General features: G+C 42.0%; 1 protein-coding gene and 1 long non-coding RNA gene across 23 annotated transcripts in view; one reads left to right on the top strand and one right to left on the bottom strand.

Annotated features, from left to right (window-relative positions):
• TSHZ3 (teashirt zinc finger homeobox 3) overlaps positions 1-14,922 on the bottom strand; it is a 331,665-nt gene extending 316,743 nt beyond the window's left edge. For 4 of the 22 annotated variants that reach the window (XR_012222298.1, XM_073555004.1, XM_073555016.1 and 1 more), the window contains exon 1: positions 14,595-14,742. The gene's annotated coding sequence lies outside the window, so the exon portion shown is untranslated. Of the gene's footprint in view, positions 1-7,646; positions 7,775-11,205; positions 11,232-14,594 lie in introns of all 22 variants that reach the window. The other 18 variants (XM_073555006.1, XM_073555010.1, XR_012222302.1 and 15 more) reach the window with 16 other exon arrangements.
• The window catches only part of LOC141058792 (uncharacterized), a 523,866-nt gene continuing 519,531 nt past the window's right edge, over positions 14,796-19,130 (top strand). The window contains exon 1 of the long non-coding RNA XR_012222316.1: positions 14,796-14,927. This is a non-coding gene — a long non-coding RNA (uncharacterized lncRNA). The remainder of the gene's footprint in view (positions 14,928-19,130) is intronic.

The following is a 19,130-nucleotide window of genomic DNA, read 5'->3' as shown; positions in this document are numbered from 1 at the left end:
TGGCGGACAGCGCAGCGGCAGCATCAGGGCACAGAGTGCCGCGGCAAGTACCCTCAGAACGGGACAGAGCGCGGCGATGGCGGCAAACACCGGGGAGGACAGAGCGCGGTGGTGGCGGTAAGAACCGGGGGAGAGCGCGGCGGTGGTGGCAAGCAGGCACCGGGGGACAGCGTGGCGGTGGTGGCAAGCACTGGGGGACAGAGTGCGGCGGTGGTGGCAAGCAGGCACCGGGGGACAGAGCGTGGCGGTGGTGGCAAGCATCAGGGGACAGAGGGCGGCGGCAGTAACAGACACCGGCAGCGGCACGCTGCACATCAAAACACCCCCTCATCCCAGCAGCAATGTTCCACTCCGGCCTCCTCCATCACCACCCCTGGAAAGCAATAAGACGCATGGATTATAAGATGCACCACCATTTTATTAAAAATAAAGTTTTTTTCCTATTTTTCTCCTCAAAATTTGGGGTGCGTCTTATAATCCAGAGCGTCTTATAAAGCGAAAAATACGGTACATTAGCGGTGGATTTTGACTGACGGTCGTCAGTCGCATCCGTTTTTTGACGGACCCGTGAGAATTGTAGCGGCTCCCGGGCGGAGGAGACGGACTCTGAAACATTTTTTCAGAGTGACGGTCCACTATTTTGTATTGCGCATGCCCGCCAGATTTGCTCTGCCAGGGTTTTTAACCCTGAATAGCGTTCCGGAAAGGCCATGAAGCAGGAAAAAAAAAAGTCTCTCTCTCTCCTGTGTTCCTTTAAATTTACACCACTAGCTGATAATGCGGATCCATCAAAAAAAACGGATCCGGTGGCCTCCGTTTGTGCCACAACGGAAACGGATCCGTTTTTTCACATTCTGACGGATTTACACTGACGTAAAAAAAACTGAAATGTGAAAAAGGCCTAAGGGTATGTGCACACGTTGCGGATTCGGATTTTTCTGCGCGGAATCTGCAGAATCCGCAGGTAAAATGACCTGCATTTTACCTGTGGATTCAATGCAGATTTTCTGCGCTTTTACACCTGCGGAATACTAGAATAGGTGCAAAAACGCTGCGGAATCCGCAAAAGAATTGACATGCTGCGGAAAATAAACCGCTGCGTTACCACGTGGAATTTTCCACAGCATGTGCACAGCGGTTTTGGATTTCCATAGGTTTAAATGGTACTGTACACCACATGCGATTCTGCTGCGGATCCGCAGGGCCAAATCCGCTGCGGATCTGCACTAGAATCCGCAACATGTGAAAATACCCTAAAAGGGGTTACCTTTCCTGCTCCGTATCCAGAACCACCTAGACAGACAGCAGGGTTGCGGGGGCGACACATTTGGGCCTGGACCGACTGAACCATGTGACTGTGGGGGGCTGTGACAAGGGAGGAGAGGTGCTGGACAGGAAGCTGTGCACGGAAAGAGCAGAACGCGCCAGAGGCATCAACATATCTAATATGTACTTAGACTACTTTTCCACATGGATTGACACTTAATCATTACTGCATCTTGAGTCACATTTTTTTTTTGGACACAAGCCCCCGCTACACACTGCGATATCGCTAGCAATATCGCTGTCAAGTCACCGATTTTGTGACGTAGCAGCGATATTGCTAGCGATATCGCTACATGTGATACTTACCTCCGACCGGCTCCCCCGCTGATTATCGATGGTCGCGCGAGAAGGTCCTGGATCATTTCTCGTCGGGCGCTTCCTGTGGCTCCGACGAGCGACGCGTGCGGGAGGACGTCAGGATCGCCGCGTCTGACAGGTAAGTAGCGACCCCGACCCCAGCGATGTCGCTGGTGAGATCTGCCTGTGTGGCAGCTTTATCAATTTTACCGCAGGCGGAACGGTGCAAACGCACCCCCCCAAAAGAAATTCATGAAACGCTGGTTTTTATTCATTCTGCGTCCCAAAAATCGGAATAAAAAGCAATCAAAAAATGTCACGTGCCCGAAAATGGTACCAATAAAAACGTCAACTCGTCCCGCAAAAAATAAGACCTCACATGACTCGGTGGGTCAAAATACAGAAAAATTATAGCTCTCAATATGTCGTGAAGCAAAAACTATTTATACAATTAAAAGCGTCTTTTAGCGTGTGACAGCTGCCAAATATAAAAACCGCCATAAATAGTAAATCAAACCCCGTTATCACCCCCTTAGTTAGGGGAAAAATAATATAATAAAAAAATGTATTTATTTCCATTTTCCCATTAGGGTTAAGGGGTGTGTTGGGGTTAGGGTTGGAGTTATAATTGGGGGGTTTCCACTGTTTGGGCACATCAGGTGCTCTCCAAATGCAACACGGCGTCTGATCTCAATTCCAGCCAATTCTGCGTTGAAAAAGTCAAATGGTGCTCCTTCCCTTCCAAGCTCTGCCATGCGCCCAAACAGTGTTTTACCCCCACATATAGGGTATTAGCATACTCAGGACAAATTGCAAACCAACTTTTGGGGTCCAATTTCTCCTGTTACCCTTAGGAAAATAAAAAATTGGGGGCAAAAATATCATTTTTGTGGAAAAAAATGTTTTTTTTATTTTCACGCCCAGGCATTATAAACTTCTGTGAAGCACTTGGGGGTTCAAGGTGCTCACCACACATCTAGATAAGTTCCGTGGGGGGTCTAGTTTCCAAAATGGGGTCACTTGTGGGGAGTTTCAATAGTTTAGGTACATCAGGGGCTCTCCAAACGCACATGACACCCGCAGACCAGTCCATCAAAGTCTGCATTCCAAAACGTCACTACTTCCCTCCTGAGCCCCGACGTGTGCCCATACAGTAGTTTTCTCCCACATATGAGGTATCAGCGTACTCAGGACAAATTGGACAACATTTTTTGCGGTCCAATTTCTCCTTGTACCCTTGGGAAAATAAAAAAATTGGTAACTAAATGATCATGTTTGTGGAAAAAAAAAGATTTTTTTTTATTTTCACGCCCGGGCGTTAGAAACTTCTGTGAAGCACTGGGGGGTTCAAAGTGCTCACCACACATCTAGATAAGTTCCTTGGGGGGTCTAGTTTCCAAAATGGTGTCATTTGTGGGGGGTTTCTACTGTTTTGGTACATCAGGAGCTTTCCAAACGCAACATGGTGTCCGAATTCTATTCCAGCCAAAAACGTCAAATGGCGCTGCTTCCCTTCCGAGCTCTGCCTTGCGCCCAAATAGTGGTTTACCCCCACATGTGGGGAATCAGCGCACTCAGGACAAATTGCACAATATCTTTTAGGGTCCTGTTACCCTTGGAAAAATAAGAATTGAGGATGAGAAGATAATTTTTGTGGAAAAAATATGATTTTTTAATTGTACGGCTGTATGTTATAAACTTCTGTGAAGCCCTTGTGGGTTCAAAGTTCTCACCACATATCTAGATAAGTTCCTTGGGGGGTCTAGTTTCCAAAATGGGGTCACTTGTGGGGGGTTTCCACTGTTTAGGTACATCAGGGGCTCTCCAAACGCGACATGGCGTCCGATCTGAATTCCAGCCAATTTTGCATTGAAAAAGTCAAACGGCGCTCCTCCCTTCTGAGGTCTGCCATGCGCCGAAATAGTGGTCCCCCCCCCACATATCAGGTACCAGCGTACGTACTCAGGACAAATTGCACAATAACTTTTGCAGTCCAATTTCTCCTGTTACCCTTGGTAAAATAAAAAAAAAATTGAACCTGAAGTATTTTTTGTGTGAAAAAGAGTTAAAAGTTCATTTTTTTTTTAAACTATTCGAAAAATTCCTGTGACGCACCTAAAGGGTTAATAAACTTCTTGAATGTGGTTTTGAGCACCTTAAGGGGTGCAGTTTTTAGAATGGTGTCACTTTTGGGTATTTTCTATCATATAGACCCCTCAAAGTGGCTTCAAATGTGATGTCGTCCGTAAAAATAAAATGGCGTTGCAAAAATGAGAAATCGTTGGTCAATTTTTAACCCTTATAACTTCCTAACAAAAAAAAATTTTGGTTTCAAAATTGTGCTGATGTAAAGTAAACATGTGGGAAATGTTATTTATTAAGTTTTTTGTGTGCCGTACCTCTGTGATTTAAGGGCATAAAAATTCAAATTTGGAAAATTGCGAAATTTTCACAATTTTCGCCAAATTTCCGCTTTTTTCACAAATAAATGCAAGATATATGAACGAAATTTTACCACTAACATGAAGTACAATATGTCACGAGAAAACAATGTCAGAATCACCGGGATCCATGGAAGCGTTTCAGAGTTAGAACCTCATAAAGGGACAGTGGTCAGAATTGTAAAAATTGGCCCGGTCATGAACGTGCAAACCACCCTTGGGGCTTAAGGGGTTAATCATTGCATTATCTTTAACGTTGTTACTTATGACTTGTACATGAACTGTTAAACTGTAAAGAGCTGCGGAATATGTGGGCGCTATATAAAGATGATTGTTATTATTATGATGAAGTGGTTGCGGACATCAAAATATCCACTTAGAATGAGGTTATCCAGTGTAAACAAGGTAAATTCACGCTAGAAGCTGTTTACCAGACACAGAAGTGTTGAATCACAAGGTCCTGAAGCGACAGACCTGGATGTCAGATATGGGACATTCATAACTGTGAGCAATGATAGATGACACAGATACCGGAGCGCGGTGATGCCTGAGAACTGATCACATACAACGCATCACATTGAGGCCTCGTTAGATAGTATGAAATGTAGAGTTGGTGTTCAATATGCTATAGTAATTGCATATCTATTAAGGTCCATTTACATTGCTAGACTATTGTGAATGAGTTCTTACAAATGCGTGTTTTCTAATAATTTTGCAATCTAAACAGTCTGTCAATTGCCTGACATACAAGCAAGACGGTTTGTTCCTCAGGTGAAACCAGGGCTGTGGAGTCGGTAAGCCAAACCTGCGACTCCGACTCCTCAATTTCCCTTACACCGACTCCCACATATATTGCTTATATTTAAGTGAAAAATTTATTGTAGTACAATGTGAACATCAGACATTTAATCATTTCTATGATCCAATAATCAAGATATTTAGATAGAACATAATATCTATTTATTGTAATACAACTTTAGAACACAAAAAACTGTAATAAATTGTAAATATGTAATACACTGTATACATCTACATGTATATGGTACAGGCCAAAGTTTGGACACACCTTCTCATTCAAAGAGTTTTCTTTATTTTCATGACTATGAAAATTATAGATTCATTCTGAAGGCATCAAAACAATGAATTAACACATGTGGAATTATATAATTAAAGTGTGAAACAACTGAAAATATGTCTTATATTCTAGATTCTTCAAAGTAGCCACCTTTTGCTTTGATTACTGCTTTGCACACTCTTGGCATTCTCTTGATGAGCTTCAAGTGGTAGTCACCAGAAATGGTCTTCCAACAGTCTTGAAGGAGTTCCCAGAGATGCTTAGCACTTGTTGGCCCTTTTGCCTTCACTCTGCGGTCCAGCTCACCCCAAACCATCTCGATTGGGTTCAGGTCAGGTGACTGTGGAGGCCAGGTCATCTGGCGTAGCACCCCATCACTCTCCTTCTTGGTCAAATAGCCCTTACACAGCCTGGAGGTGTGTTTGAGGCCATTGTCCTGTTGAAAAATAAATGATGGTCCAACTAAACACAAACCGGATGGAATAGCATGCCGCTGCAAGATGCTGTGGTAGCCATGCTGGTTCAGTATGCCTTCAATTTTGAATAAATCCCCAACAGTCTCACCAGCAAAGCACCCCCACACCATCACACCTCCTCCTCCATGCTTCACGGTGGGAACCAGGCATGTAGAGTCCATCCGTTCACCTTTTCTGCGTCGCACAAAGACATGGTGGTTGGAACCAAAGATCTCAAATTTGGACAGATTTCCACTGGTCTAATGTCCATTCCTTGTGTTCTTTAGCCCAAACAAGTCTCTTCTGCTTGTTGCCTGTCCTTAGCAGTGGTTTCCTAGCAGCTATTTTACCATGAAGGCGTGCTGCACAAAGTCTCCTCTTTACAGTTGTTGTAGAGATGTGTCTGCTGCTAGAACTCTGTGTGGCATTGACCTGGTCTCTAATCTGAGCTGCTGTTAACCTGCGATTTCTGAGGCTGGTGACTCGGATTAACTTATCCTCCGCAGCAGAGGTGACTCTTGGTCTTCCTTTCCTGGGGCGGTCCTCATGTGAGCCAGTTTCTTTGTAGCTCTTGATGGTTTTTGCCAATGCACTTGGGGACACTTTCAAAGTTTTCCCAATTTTTCGGACTGACTGACCTTCATTTCTTAAAGTAATGATGGCCACTCGTTTTTCTTTACTCAGCTGCTTTTTTCTTGCCATAATACAAATTCTAACAGTCTATTCAGTAGGACTATCACCTGTGTATCCACCAGACTTCTGCACAACACAACTGATGGTCCCAACCTCATTTATAAGGCAAGAAATCCCACTTATTAAACCTGACAGGGCACACCTGTGAAGTGAAAACCATTTCCGGTGACTACTTCTTGAAGCTCATCAACAGAATGCCAAGAGTGTGCAAAGCAGAAATCAAAGCAAAAGGTGGCTACTTTGAAGAACCTAGAATATAAGACATACAGTATTTTCAGTTGTTTCACACTTTTTTGTTAGTTATATAAAGCAAAAGGTGGCTACTTTGAAGAACCTAGAATATAAGACATACAGTATTTTCAGTTGTTTCACACTTTTTTGTTAGTTATATAATTCCACATGTGTTAATTCATAGTCTTGATGCCTTCAGAATGAATCTACAATTTTCATAGTCATGAAAATAAAGAAAACGCTTTGATTGAGAAGGTGTGTCCAAACTTTTGGTCTGTACTGTATATTATGTGGTGTAGTTACCACTATGTCAGCTAGGAGGCGCTGTGTGGGTGTCCCAGGACGGGTGTACAGGCACATTCAGTGTGGTAACAGGAGCAGGGTCCTAAATGACCATTATGGGTCTCAAGGTGGGTGGCCTTGGGATGCAGGCTCCAGGGTGTATTGATCAGCAGAGGTACTGATCTTTCTGTTACACTGTGTCAGGGAAGCCTGTGTGTGTCTATACAACCTTTAGTGATGTCATAGCCATGTGATCACCTGTGGGTGTGGTTACAGGGCTATGTAATTGAGGTGTTTGGCACATGTGAGAGAGTGTGAGAGTGAGTCTGTCTGAGTGTGGACAGACTTCCATGTGTCCAGGTGGGACACTACAGAGAGTGTATATGGGGAGGACTACAGCTCCCAGCATGTGCTGAGACTCTCAGTCCGAGTCTGAAGCCACGGACATTTCTGTTCCTTTGCCTGAAGTGAAGGTTACATTTCAGTGTTATGCTGTCTATGGTTTATCGAGTAATAAACCTGGTGAAATTTTAAAGGAACGTGCCTCATGTTTGTCTCCCGCTGCACCTAAGCGAGTCGAATCCCTACAATATATATATATATATATATATATATATATATATATATATATATACACATACACACACACACACACACTATGACTTATCTCGGCTAAGATAAAGCCTAGATCCTCAGGCTACATTCACACTATGGGCGTAGCCAGGATCAAACCTGGGGGGGGGGGGGGCAGAATCTCATACTGTTCAGCAGAATTTCATACTGCACACCTCAGCTGCTGCAGAACCTCATACTTCACACCCCTACACTTGAAAATAAAGCCTGCACCTTAAGAAGATGTGGTGATGAATGCAGTCTATTTATTCCAACTATCGGTTGATGTTAATGTTACTGAAGACGAGCAATGCCTGTCCTGGGCGTCCTTTTGGGCAGCTATGAGGTGTACCTGACTGGTGCTAAAAAAAAAAAAGTTGTGTTAGTCTGTGTGCTATCCGGCATTCATTCTTTTTGGTACAGATATATGGATAGACAGATATGGATAAATGGATAAATGGATAGATATATATATATATATATATATATATATATATATATATATGGATAGAGCAGATTTCTAATCTGCTTTTGCTATTGAAAACATTATCTATGAGCTCAAAAACCTTTCAGGTGATGCGGTTTTTTTAAAAGCTGATCTGCTTTTGCAACTGAAAAACGTATCCTCAAAAAACGCAGGAAAAACGCTGTGTGTGAATGTAGCCTTAGATCAGGAATAGAACAGTCATTTATAGGAAATTTCATAACTTTCCCAAATTCCTATGAAAAAATATTCAGCACATTCTGCATTGAACTACTGTACCCAATTTATTATATAGTTTAGGAGTTTGAGTCAGTCCATTTTATACCGACTCCACAGCCCTGGGTGAAACGATCTTTTGGTCTGTACAAAAAGATCATAGTTCTCGGCAATGCCTCATCCTGTCCAAAGAAGTAACTTATCATGGGCTGCTTAGTGCTGCCGGTAGTGTAATGTAAACTGACTTTGAGTTGTTGTAAAGTTATAGATATTAAACTATACGTTGTAAGATGCAGGATAGGAAAAAAGTGGTCAGACAATCCGCGCTGCGAATCACTATGAACATTATTACAATAGTCTTTATTCGACGCGTTTCGAAGTTACACAGAACTCCTTCCTCAGGAAAAAAACACATGCAAGTATCATGAACAGGTTCTTAAACAGAAAAAACAGTACACTTGTCTTTCAGGTGCTCGGCGTCTAACAGGTCACCTGATTCAAAAGGATGTCAAAGTTCATTGCTTGAACACATGATAGACACTTAATAGACAAAATATATATAAATTTCTGTTATAAAATTATTAAAACAGGTCACCAGATTCAAAAGGATATCAAAGTTCATTGCTTGAACACATGATAGACACTTAATAGACAAAATATATATAAATTTCTGTTATAAAATTATTATTATACTTGCATTATAAAATAGCTAATATATATTAATTTCTTTATTAACAATCAACGGAAAAAATTATTCAAAGAAAATTTAAAAAGAGAGGGACAAGAACCTCCAAAAAGGGGGGGAAAAAGGAAGAAATGCCTTACAGGGAAAACATCCTCTCAAGAGAGCCACCATGAAACCAAACAAACAATGCCAAATCCAACAACATGTATAGAAAAACAAACTTATAACATGAAATTTCTGAATAAAATATTCTTTCAAAAGACATTTTTTGGTCTTATTTCTATATATATTATTGCACATTTCTTGCTGGAAGATAAAAATTGCTGGGAGATATTATATAATATATATTACTTATTTTATAATGCAAGTATAAGAGTAATTTTATAACAGAAATTTATATATATTTTGTCTATTAAGTATCTATCATGTGTTAAAGCAATGAACTTTGACATCCTTTTGAATCAGGTGACCTGTTAGACGTCGAGCACCTGAAAGACAAGTGTACTGTTTTTACTATTTAAGAACCTGTTCATGATACTTGCATGTGTTTTTTTCCTGAGGAAGGAGTTCTGTGAAACTTCGAAACGCATTGAATAAAGACCACGGTAATAATAATTGTTCATAGTGATTCGCAGCGCGGATTGTCTGACCACTTTTTTCCTATCCTCCATCTTCTACGTCGGTCCCTCGTGGATCTGTGGTTTATGCAGCAGCGACAGACATCTGACTGGGATGAATTAGCGAATCCTGCTTTGAGCAGGGGGTTGGACCAGATGGCCCAGGAGGTCCCTTCCAACTCTACGATTCTATGAATCCTCCATGCTTATTACAAGCTCCATCTGGTGAGTGTATTACTTTCAAATTGATATACCTACACTGCATAATGCACTATTTCTCTTCAATAGTATCCCTAATATGTTATAAGGACATTGTAGAAGGTTTGATCAAGGAGGACTTAGGTACGGAACATCCACAATTGTGAAAAAAAAAACAAAAAACTGTTGTGTTTAAAGGGGTTGTCCGGGCTTTTCACAATCTCAGTACATATCTGGGCTGCAGAATTATGACAATAAGTAATTTACATTCTGTCACTAGTTTGCACGTTTTTCTAGATATTCTGAACAGAACGTCCAAGGGGGGGGGGGGGGGTGTTATGGCATTGAAATGAGAACTAGTCGTAACCTCCTACTCTATTCCAAACGTGCCCTCTATAGCAACAAACCCACCCTCCATAGCTACAGGCCCTCCCCGTCCACATGAAGCAGCCTCATCACACAGTAACGAATTCTTCCCCTCCAGCAGCCTCAGTGCAGAGAGCAGAGAGCTGCTCCTCCCCCAGACACACACCGAACAGTGATCTATGCTGAGCCTCTGCTGTGTGAATGAGACAGCTCTGTGTCACTGATGTCTTCACACAGCAGCAGATTTGGTGCAGTGTATGTGTGAGCACTGTATGTATGTGTGTCTCTAATAACACAAATACTGATGGGAGCAGCCTGTCCAATCAGCAGCTGTAACAGTGTGAAGTGTTGGGGGGTGTATGTATGCATGTATTGTGCTCCTTTCACAAATACAGGATCACTGCTGTGTTCTTTCCAATGCTGGAATGATGATAAAGATGCGTGCTGGTGCAGTTTACTGCCAGCCAATGAGTGGGCAGTGGGTGGTGCTGGTCACTGGAGCCTTGCTGGGAGTTTGGTGGAGCTTCGCACATACACTGCACCAAATCTGCTGCTGTGTGAAGACATCAGTGACACAGAGCTGTCTCATTCACACAGCAGAGGCTTTGTCACACAACAGATTACATCAGTGACTGCCATCCCCTGTGCAGATTAGAAGCTGCAGACCCCCATCACTGGCCATCACACAGTCTGTTCTCACTGCTGCCAGCAGCCTGGGACAGTGAGGGAAGGAATTACTGATAATGAGTTATGTATTGTAATCATGGAGTGGCCCAGAATACAGGACGATTTTGCCTCCTCACTACTTTCACTTTCCATAGATCACTGTTCGGTGTGTGTCTGGGGGAGGAGCAGCTCTCTGCTCTCTGCACTGAGGCTGCTGGAGGGGAAGAATTCCTTACTGTGTGATGAGGGCTGCTTCATGTGGACGGGGAGGGCCTGTAGCTATGGAGGGTGGGGTTGTTGCTATAGAGGGCATGTTTGGAGTAGAGTAGGAGGTTACAACTAGTTCTCATTTCAATGCCATAACACCCCCCAACCTTGGACGTTCTGTTCAGAATATCTAGAAAACTGTGCAAACTAGTAACAGAAAGTAAATTACTTATTGTCATAATTCTGCAGCCCAGATATGTGCTGAGATTATGTGAAAAGCCCGGACAACCCCTTTAAGCATTGTGCTGTAAGAAAAAGACAGACTGTAAAAAATAATATATTAAATCACATTACCTTTTTTCCCATAAAGCCATTAAAATCTAAAAAAAAAAACCAAACAGAAAATTTAACAGTGCTGCTTTTTTATCTGTCCTAATAAAATATCTGAATATTGATCCCATAAAATCAAACAGTCTGAATTTTTTTAGGTTGCTTAGCTTCTCCAAAAAGTATGGAATAAAAAGAGAACAGAAGATCATATTGACCTCAAAGTGGTACAAAAAAAATAAAATTATCTTGCAATCAGCTAAATAATAATAAAAAAAAGGTGTGTGTTAGAATGAGAGGAGGAAAAATGAAAACAAAGACGGGCACATTGGGAAATGATTGCCCAAGGGCCGGCGTAGACCAATAGCCGACATTGGAGCTGACATTGGTGAAGGGCCTTTGCTAATAAATTTTGCAACAGCATTTACCAGTCAGGTTAAATCATTTTATATTTTGATAGGTCAGAAGTTTATGGACCCGATGATGCCAAATATGTTTCTTTTCTTTTACGGGGAGGCCAATGGCGCGGGGAATGGCGCCCTCCGTGAGCCAGACACTAAGGGTACGTGCACACGCTGCGGATTCGCAGCAGATTTGGCCCTGCGGATCCGCACACATTGAACAGTACAATGTTAGCCAATGGAATTTCAAATCCGCAGTGCACACGCTGCAGATTTTTCCGCGCAGATTTGCTGCGATTTTAAATCCGCAGCATGTCAGTTCTTTCTGCGGATTCCGCAGCGGTTTGACACCTGTTCCATTGTCCAGGTGTCAATCCGCAGGGGAAAACCGCTGGCAAATCCGCAGGTCACTTTACCTGCGGTTTGACCTGCAAATCTGCATGGAAAAATCCCCAGGTGAATCCGCAGTGTGCACTCACCCTAAATCCCACTGTCAGAATATGGCAGCTATAGTGCTAACCCCCCTTTGTGTCTGCCATACTTGTCACACCTATGCCAGTAAGTTCATTGTGGAGAGAAAAAAAAATATATACATATAAATACTAATAAGTTCATATTTCCCATTTTTTTCCAAGAATTACTAAAAAAAACAAAACAAAAAAAAAAACAAATGGCAGCGCCGTGTATGTATCGTTCTGAATAAAACTTCAAAACAAATAAATTCCCTTACATTAAAAAGGACGAGCAGGAAAAAATATCTTAGGCTGTGTGCCCACGATGCGTTTCGTTAAGCGTTTCCGCAGCGTTTGAGCCGGATAAGACGCTGCAGAAACGCTTAAAAGATGCATCAAATTAATTAACATGCGTTTTTGGCTTTTTGTGCCAATGCATGCGTTTTTAACCACTCAGGAATCGCTTAGCGGCTAAAAACGCAGCATGCTCATTACTTCCCGCATTGCTGAGCGTTTTTAGCCATCCCCAATGATGCCAGAAATCGCGTGTCAAAAAACGCGTCAAAAATCGCGCAGAAAAAGACGCGCGTTTTCTGGGAAGGGGATCCTTTTCCTGAGCGCTTAAAAACGCTAGCGTGGGCACATAGCCTAAATCACATCACTTCTTTTTTTCCCAGAAAGTCACAAAAATCTAAAATATCTGAATATTGATCCCATAAAATAAAAAAAATCTGCATTTTGTTACTTTGCGTCTCCAAAAAGTATGGAATAAAAAGAGAACAAAATATCATATGGACCCCAAAGTGGTACAAAAACATAAATAAAATAAAAATATCTCAATCAGCTGAATAATAAAAAAGTCAGACTAGAAGGCGAGGAGGAAAAATTAAAAACAAAGACGGGCACGTTGAGAACTGAACGCCCAAGGGCCAGCATAGACCGATAACCAACACTGGTGAAATTGTTTTGCAAAAATTGTTTGGGTGAAAATGTATTCAAATTGTGCAGAAAGGGGAGCAGTTGCCCATGTCAACCAATCTAATTTTGCCTAATTTTTTTTTTTATAAACCCTATAGAAAATTAACACTGCGACATGACTGGTTGCCAAGGGCAACCCGCACAACTTTTCCATCACAGTTTCGATACGGCTTATCCCCTTTCTGACTTCGGAAGTAATAATACGCTGATGTCGGACACCCTTCCTTTGATGTGGGCTCCAGCGGTGAGCCCACATCTTTTCCGGCACATTTCAGCTGTTTTGAACAGCTGACATGTGCCACTAACAGCCACGGGTGGAATTGCGATCCTACCGCAGCTGTTAACCTGTTAAATGCCACTGTCAAACTCTGACAGCGGCATTTAACACGCGCTTCCGGCAAGTGTGCCGGAAATACTGCCAATCGGATACCATGTCACATGACCGCGGGTCGCCGATGGGTTGGCATGACAACCAGAGGTCTCCAGCTGACCTCTATGGATGTCACTGCCAGATTGCTATGAGCGCTGCCCAGTGGTCGGCGCTCATAGCAAGTGAGCAATTATGCTACATAGAGGTGATCTGATCATTACCTGTATGTAGCAGAGGTTATCGGGTGATGACAGCTTCTAGCCTCCCATGGAGACTATTGAAGCATGCCAAAAGTAAAAAAAAAGTTTTTAAAACTATAAAATAAAAAAAAAAAATTCAAATCACCCCCCTTAAAAAAAAAAAAAAAAAATCAAACACACACATATTAAGCATCGCTGCTTTCAGAATCGCCTAATATATCAATAAAAAAAAGAATTAACCTGATCGCTAAACAGTGCAATGAGTAAAAAAGTAAAACCACCAGAATTACATTTTTTTGGTCGCTGCAACATTGCATTACAATGCAATAACGGGCGAACAAAAGATTGTATCTGCACCAATGAAAACGTCAGCTTGGCGCGCAAAAAATAAGCCCTCACCCAACCTGAGATCACAAAAAATGTAGACACTACGGGTATCGGAAAATGGCGCAATTTTTTTTTCACCATGGAACTGCACTTTTTTTTTTTGCAATTTCACCACACTTTGAATTTTGTTCCCCGTTTTCTAGTACATATGTTAAAACCAAAACCAATGGTGTCGTTCAAAAGTACAACTCGTCCCGCAAGAAATAGGCCTTCAGACGGCCATATTGAGCGAAAAAAAAAAAATAGGTTACGGCTCTGGGAAGAAGGGGAGCAAAAAAAAAAAAAAAAAAAATCCGAAAACACCTCTGGTCATGAAAGGGTTTACCAGGAGTGCACAATTTCATAGTATATCTGCAAAAATCTGTCTATTTAGTGTCCTTTTATTTAATATATCATAGCATACAATTTTTATTTTTTTTTTTTACAAATTATAGAAGTTTACTGGCACTAACGTTATATTTACTGACCATGAGCCAATGCTATGTTGCTTACACTGTAAGCCCTATATGTAATTACTACCATGAGGCACAAGATGATGGTTACCTCAGATGCAATGTGGTAAACACGTCACTCAGAGTATTAATGAGTACAGAAAACATGGCATACATCATCAAGGAGCTCAAAGTACCTCAGAATTACTATAAAACACCGACCACAGGACTTTACGCAGATTATGACAAGAGACGAGCAAACTTTTTGCTCTGACAAAAATCCAACCTCATTTTCCCGCCACAGACCCTCCAGGGTGAGGAGAAAGCGCGATCTCGCTGCTGATTGGCCTGTATAACACATGTGATTACATCCACTTCTGGGAGCTGTAGTCCTGCAGGAGCAGTCTTACCCTGACATTCTCTCTTTTGGAACTACACATCCCACAATGCAAAGCGAAAGGCAGAGAGCTCGTTCAGATGATGGCGTCGTCTCCACAGTTTATAACTTCACCTAAAATGGCGGCTGACAGGTAACTTTGTGTTACTTCCGTGCTGCTGACTGGGAATATCGAATAAATGTTGTTTTTTATTCATTTATATCATTTTATCCTCTTTCTGCTTTACTTAGTTGTGCCTAGCTATATGTTTTACCTCATGGATTTCCTTCATACTATTCAGCTGTGGTAATCTGACTTTCCATGGCTGATATGTGGTATAGTAGATAATGAGGTGATTTTTTAATTTTTTTTCTTTAATATTTATTGTTGAATATGGTCTGTCATTATAAGTTCCTACCGTGATGTCGCTCCCTCATAATTGGGGGACAATGGTGGTTCACGGCCTCCATTTTGGACGCACGTGGCAGAATAAAATTATTATTGGGTGACATTCACTCAATATCGCCTTGTGTTCCTATGAAAAATGCTGGAAAACCTCAGCAGAAATTACTTATTTTTAGTCCAAGAGTATTTATCTTTTTATAGTGGGAAAACTGCAATAAAAACGCACACAAAAACAAACCCCGAACATGTTGCTTTTTAAAAAAAAAAAATGGAAATTTATAAAAAATATTTTTGCCTTTAACGCCATTGTCCAAGACCTGTAATGTTTTTGTTTTTTTTTTCTGTTGATGGAGCTACGGGAAGATTTCTTTTTGTGTAGGGAGTTGCCCGTTTGGAATGTTTTGATGGCTTCTTATTAATTTTTTTTCCACGTTTGCAGTGAGAAAAAAAACCACAATTTGGGCATCTTTTTTTTTTTTTTTTCTTGCTGCACTTTTTACTGATTGGGTTAATTTATTTCATATTTTGATAAGTCCAGAATTTTATGGACCCGATAATACTAAATATGTCTTATTTTGTGGGGAGGCCAATGGGCGCATAGAATGGCGCCCTCCGTGGGCCAGACAATGTAAATGCCACTGTCAGAAAATGGCAGCTATAGCGCTAACCAAAGGCCCCTTTGTGTCTGAAATACTTGTCACACCTATTCCAGTATAGAATACCCCGCAATATTACAGGTTCAAGTCCATTGTGGAGAAAAAAAAATATATAAATATATACATGTAAATGAATACTAATAAGTTCATAATTCTCATTTTTTTCAAGAATTAATTAAAAACATTTTTTTAAAAATGGCAGCGCCGCGCGTGTATCTGTCTGAATAAAATTTCTGAATAAATAAATTCCCATAAATGAAAAAGGACAAACAGAAAAAAAATTAACATCACCCCTTTTTTTCCCCAGAAAGTCACAAAAGTCGAAAAAAAAACACTTTTGGCAGCGCTGCTTGTGTATCTGTCTGAATAAAATATCTGAATATTGATCCCTTAAAATAAAAAAAAAAAATCAGAATTTTTTTTGGTTACTTCGCTTCTCCACCAAAGAATGGAATAAAAAGAGAACAGAAGATCATATGGGCCCCTAAGGCCATTTTCACATTTCTGTTTTTTTGACATCAGTGTAAATCCGCCAGAATGTGAAAAAAATGGATCCGTTTCCGTTGTGGCACACACGGAGGCCACCGGATCCGTTATTTTGAGAGAGAAAGACGTACACCACCCGTGTGCACGACCAATTGCTGTCCCATCCATAGTCAAATAGGCCCAGGGCACATGGACGGGATAGTAAGTTTGATGTCAGAGAGGGGCTAATGCATTTTAATGCTATGTCGCGGTGACTAAAAAGACGTAATTCTAGTGTTTTGAATTTTTTTTCTCCCTACGCCGTTTAGGGATCAGATTAATCCTTATTTTTATTGATAATTTGGGCGATTCTGACTGCGGCGATACCAAATATGTGTATGTTTGATTTTATTTTTATTGTTTTATTTTGAATGTGGTGAAAGGGAGGTGATTTAAACTTTTATGTTTTTTTTATTTTTTAATTTTTTTTTCACTTTTGGCATGCATCAATAGTCTCCATGGTAGACTAGAAGCTGCCACAACCCGATTGGCTCTGCTACATAGAGGCGATGATCAGATTGCCTCTATGTAGCAGATTTACTGACTTTCTATGAGTGCCGACCACTGGGTGGCGCTCACATCAATCCGGCACTGACAACCATAGAGGTCTCCAGGAGACATCTGGCTGTCATGCCAACGAACCGATGACCCGCGATCATGTGACACGTGTCATCGGTGAGCGTATTTCCGGTGCGCTTGCCAGAAGCACTTGTTAAATGCCGCTGTCAGCGTTTGACAGCGGCATTTAACAAGTTAATAGCTGCGTGTGGATCCACCCACGACTATTGCAGGCACATGTCATCTGTTTTGAATGGCTGACATGTCCCGGGAAAGATGTGAGCTCACCACCGGAGCCTACATCAAAAGGAGGGAAGCGATCTCCGCCTTACTAGTATGGTGAAGGTCGTAAAGGGATTTAAAAAAAAAAAAGTAAACCTGTATAGTCACCCCCCCCCCCCAAACAAAAACACACACATTTTGTGAGCTTTTATAAATTTTGCTTATTTTGCAGATTCTGTAAAATGCTGTGTCTTTGTCATGGAAAAATGGCGATCCACCCACGGCTATTAACCCGTTAAATGTCGCTGTCAAGCACTGACAGCGGCATTTAACATGCGCTTCTGGCAATCAGCCCATCGGTGATCCCCCGTCACGTGATCGATCACATGTCACCGATGGTTGTAATGACAACCAGAGATCTGCTGGAGACCTACCTCTCTCTCTCTCTCTCTCTCGCACATGAGTAATTCACTTTCGATCTGATCATCGCCTGTACGTAGCAGAACCGATCGGGTTATGGGGCAGCTTCTGTTTTTCATCAGTGTGTGATTTATCTGGTAGTGATAAAGAAAAAATGTACAAAGCTTTTATACTTTGCAATATTAAACAAGGACAGTACACAGATGCCATTTGTGTGCTGTACGTGTATTTCATGGATCCATAGTATTGTCCCTTGTCATTTGTACTGCTGGAAAAAAATGGACATGTTGCTGTGTGTTTTGCATGGACACATGGTCCATGTTAAAACATGGACGTGTGCATAGCACCATAGGTTAGGCATGTTTCATACTTCAGTTTTTCACAATCAGTCAAGATCCGCCGATTTGCCAAAAAAAACGGAGCCGCCATTTTTTTTCCCCATTGACTTCCATTATCGGCGGATTTTGACTGATGATCGTCCGTTGCATCCGTATTTGTGCGGATCCGCCAAAATTTTGGCGTCCGCTGAGATCACCGAACGGACCATGCAACGTTTTTTCTGCTGTCTGGATCCGCATTTTCCCCTTTTAACCCTGAATCAAGTCTCGCTGCTGGATGAAAATTTTTTCTTTCTCTCTCTCCACTGCTGTACTCCCGCGACTTCAACCATTATCGCGCGATACCTTCACTGCTGTACTCCCGCGACTTCAGCCATTATCACGCGATACCTTCACTGCTGTACTCCCGCGACTTCAGACATTATCGCTCGATACCTTCACTGCTGTACTCCCGCGACTTCAGACATTATCGCTCGATACCTTCACTGCTGTATTCCCGCGACTTCAGAGATTATCGCGCGATACCTTCACTACTGTACTCCCGCGACTTCATTGCGCGATGCCTTCATATCGCAGCCATGGACCCCCGCTCCAACATGCAGGTACTTTGCTATATCGCGCCGATATGCTCTCTGCGAGGGTTCCTTTAAATTTTAACCACCTGCGGATCCGTTTTCTGCTATTTTGGCGGATTTAGACTGACAAGAAAAACTGATGTGTGAAACAGGCCTTATAATGAGTATGTGTGGTACACGTGAAAAAATAAAACGAATACCACACGTACTGGAGAGTCGGACAAGTGAAGGCGGCCAGAGGGTATGTGCCCACAATCAGGAATTGCTGCTGTTTTGATGCAGGGTGTTTATGCAGCGTCAAAACCGCAGAGGCAAGATGTTACATCATAGTGGATGGGATTTCTGTGGGTGTATGTGAGCCTGCAGATCAACCGTGGACACTGACATCGGGCGCATCTTTTAAGACCGCAGCGTCAACTTCTCTTGCGGAGACGCAAATCACCGCAACAGAAATGTAATCAATAGAATGTATTGAATGTAGTAAATCTGAATGGTTCAGTGAACACATGCGAATTTATCTACATTCAATAGAAGCCAACATTTTGGACGCAGTGAATATACGCTGCGTCCATAGCGCTTCTACTTCCGGATTGTGGGCACATAGCCTTGGAGAGGATTTGCAGGACCCTGATACAACAGTCATGTCGATAGTCTGTG

The sequence above is a fragment of the Dendrobates tinctorius genome, unplaced genomic scaffold, assembly GCF_039654945.1.
Source record: "Dendrobates tinctorius isolate UK_male_01 unplaced genomic scaffold, ASM3965494v1 ptg000214l, whole genome shotgun sequence".
NCBI lineage: Eukaryota > Metazoa > Chordata > Amphibia > Anura > Dendrobatidae > Dendrobates > Dendrobates tinctorius.
The sequence above is the reverse complement of the archived record's forward strand: the minus strand, read 5'-3'. Positions and strand labels throughout refer to the sequence as shown.